Consider the following 2,902-nt stretch of genomic DNA (forward strand, 5'->3'; position numbering starts at 1 on the left):
CGGAGGGTTTTGCACATGGCCAAGTTGGTCGGTGCACCGCGGCATAGCTAGATGGCTTGGTGGGGAGATTTGTGAAAAAATGAAATTCGTGGTTTTTGAGATGTGAGGGTTGGAAAGGCCTCCAAATGCCCCCAAATGAATACCATGAAATTCTTGGTGCACAAAAGTTTTGAATTGGATGCATTTTGCACTTGGCCAAGTTGGTCGGTGCACCGCGACTAGATAGCTTGGTGCCAAAATTTGTCAAATTTAAGACCTTGGCCAAACTGAATGAAATTTTGTGGGGAGGTTCCTGATATTGTTTAGTGGTGGACTGGAAAAAATGAGGTCGAAATTCGAAGTCTACATGTGCTTTTCTATTTTTCCCGATTTTACACATACCCGGTAAGTAAAAAAAATAAAAAAAATAGTTCCCCTTCGAGAAAAATTATGAAATTTGGTGAGCAAGGAGATACCATTATTCTACGAATTACTGCAAAAAATCGCATCAAAATTCGAAGTATAGCCCGAGATATGGACTTATGTCTGCTCAAAAAAAGTGTATCTACTTGTACAATTTTGCCTTTTGCATATTAACCTCTTATAGGGGGGGAGTGCTCCTTGAGCCGGCCAGCTCCACACTGGCAGGTTTTAAAGGGAGCTTGATGAGGCCTCCCCCCTCACGTGGTGCGTGCGTTAGCATGTTTATCATGGCACAACTAGCCTCTTCATAGTTGTTGAGCTTTATTAATACCAACACACGGTCGTCACTGATCGTTGGTTAGCTCGGCAGCTAGTCCCTCGGATATTGTGGAAAGTTATTTTCATGCCTAGCGATGCTTGACCCTGCGTCACTTGATGTTTCCATTTGCTTGCTTGCCCATGGTAGGTGGGGGGTGGACCGTCTTGTGGTGTGGTGTCTTGCGAACGTGAGGGTGTGTGAGTTGTAATCGAGATGCACTTGCTGGCTGGCTCCATGCCTTGCGTATCGAACGGTCAAGCATGCATCTCTTCCATTTTCACCCGTTGCCTTGGGTGATATTGGTTGATCAGTCCCTGTGTTGCCTACCCACTAGACGGTACTTCTGTGGTTGCTTCGAATTCTATCTTTCCATCACGAAGAGGTGTTGGAGGATCCTAATGTCACGCACGTGTTCCATCTAGTGAAACATCTCAGTGATGCACGTGTTGTGGCTAGTTCTTTTGGATGCGGTGCATTATATGAACTCGGGTTTACTTTAGCGACCCAGTCAACATAATTCGGTTGTGTCCCTTGATTGAGACGTTGTCCTTGAACTTGTTGTGAACAATATCGTTCTTCCACAACCCGTCGTCTTGAGTGCGATGGAAGGCAAATAAGATGTGCTTTGGCATGTCATGCACGTACTCGATTGCGGGAAGTGTGAGAAAGTGTTGTTGACAACCCGTGGGAAATGGAATGTGGCAAATCGTGATGAGCTCTTCGTGGATCTGCGAAGAAGACGACCTTTGGGCCTGTTGGAAACGAGGGAGGCGATGTTGAACTGCGAAGAAGATGGACTTTTGGGTTGTTTGAATCAATGGGAGGCCACGCGAGAACTCCGAATACTATGGACTCTTGGGTTGTTGGAAGCAACGGGAGGCCCCGCTAGAACTCCGAATACTACGGACTCTTGGGTTGTTGGAAGCAAGGGGAGGCCCCGCTAGAACTCCGAATACTATGGACTCTTGGGTTGTTGGAAGCAAGGGGAGGTCCCGCTAGAACTCCGAATACTACGGACTCTTGGGTTGTTGGAAGCAAGGGGAGGCCCCGCTAGAACTCCGAATACTATGGACTCTTGGGTTGTTGGAAGCAAGGGGAGGCCCCGCTAGAACTCCGAATACTATGGACTCTTGGGTTGTTGGCAACGACAACTTGGGGGGATGACACTGGAAAAGAGTGAACTAGGCCAAACTGCGAACAAGGCAACTTGGGGGGATGACACTGGAAAAGAGTGAACTAGGCCAAACTGCGAACAAGGCAACTTGGGGGGATGATGCTGGAAAAGAGTGAACTAGACCGAACTGCGAACAAGGCAACTTGGGGGGATGACGCTGGAAAAGAGTGAACTAGGCCGAACTGCGAACAAGACAACTTGGGGGGATGATGCTGGAAAAGAGTGAACTAGGCCGAACTGCGCCCAAGGCAACTTGGGGGGATGACGCTGGAAAAGAGTGAACTTGGCCAAACTGCGAGGAGGGCAACTTAGAGGAAAGTTGGAAACGAGGGAGACTTAGCCGAACTGCGAAGAAGGCAGGTTTTTGGGAAGTTGGAATCGACTGAAGCGAATACTGAACTCCAAATACGACCGACCTTTTGGTTGTTGGCTTCCTGGGAAGCGATGTGAAACTCCAAATACGACCGACTCTTGGGTTGTTGGAAACAATGGGAGGCCACGCGAGAACTCCGAATACTATGGACTCTTGGGTTGTTGGAAGCAAGGGGAGGCCCCGCTAGAACTCCGAATACTATGGACTCTTGGGTTGTTGGAAGCAAGGGGAGGTCCCGCTAGAACTCCGAATACTACGGACTCTTGGGTTGTTGGAAGCAAGGGGAGGCCCCGCTAGAACTCCGAATACTATGGACTCTTGGGTTGTTGGAAGCAAGGGGAGGCCCCGCTAGAACTCCGAATACTATGGACTCTTGGGTTGTTGGCAACGACAACTTGGGGGGATGACACTGGAAAAGAGTGAACTAGGCCAAACTGCGAACAAGGCAACTTGGGGGATGACACTGGAAAAGAGTGAACTAGGCCAAACTGCGAACAAGGCAACTTGGGGGGATGATGCTGGAAAAGAGTGAACTAGACCGAACTGCGAACAAGGCAACTTGGGGGGATGACACTGGAAAAGAGTGAACTAGGCCGAACTGCGAACAAGGCAACTTGGGGGGGATGACGCTGGA

This window comes from Vigna unguiculata, unplaced genomic scaffold, assembly GCF_004118075.2.
Source record: "Vigna unguiculata cultivar IT97K-499-35 unplaced genomic scaffold, ASM411807v1 contig_466, whole genome shotgun sequence".
Lineage (NCBI taxonomy): Eukaryota > Viridiplantae > Streptophyta > Magnoliopsida > Fabales > Fabaceae > Vigna > Vigna unguiculata.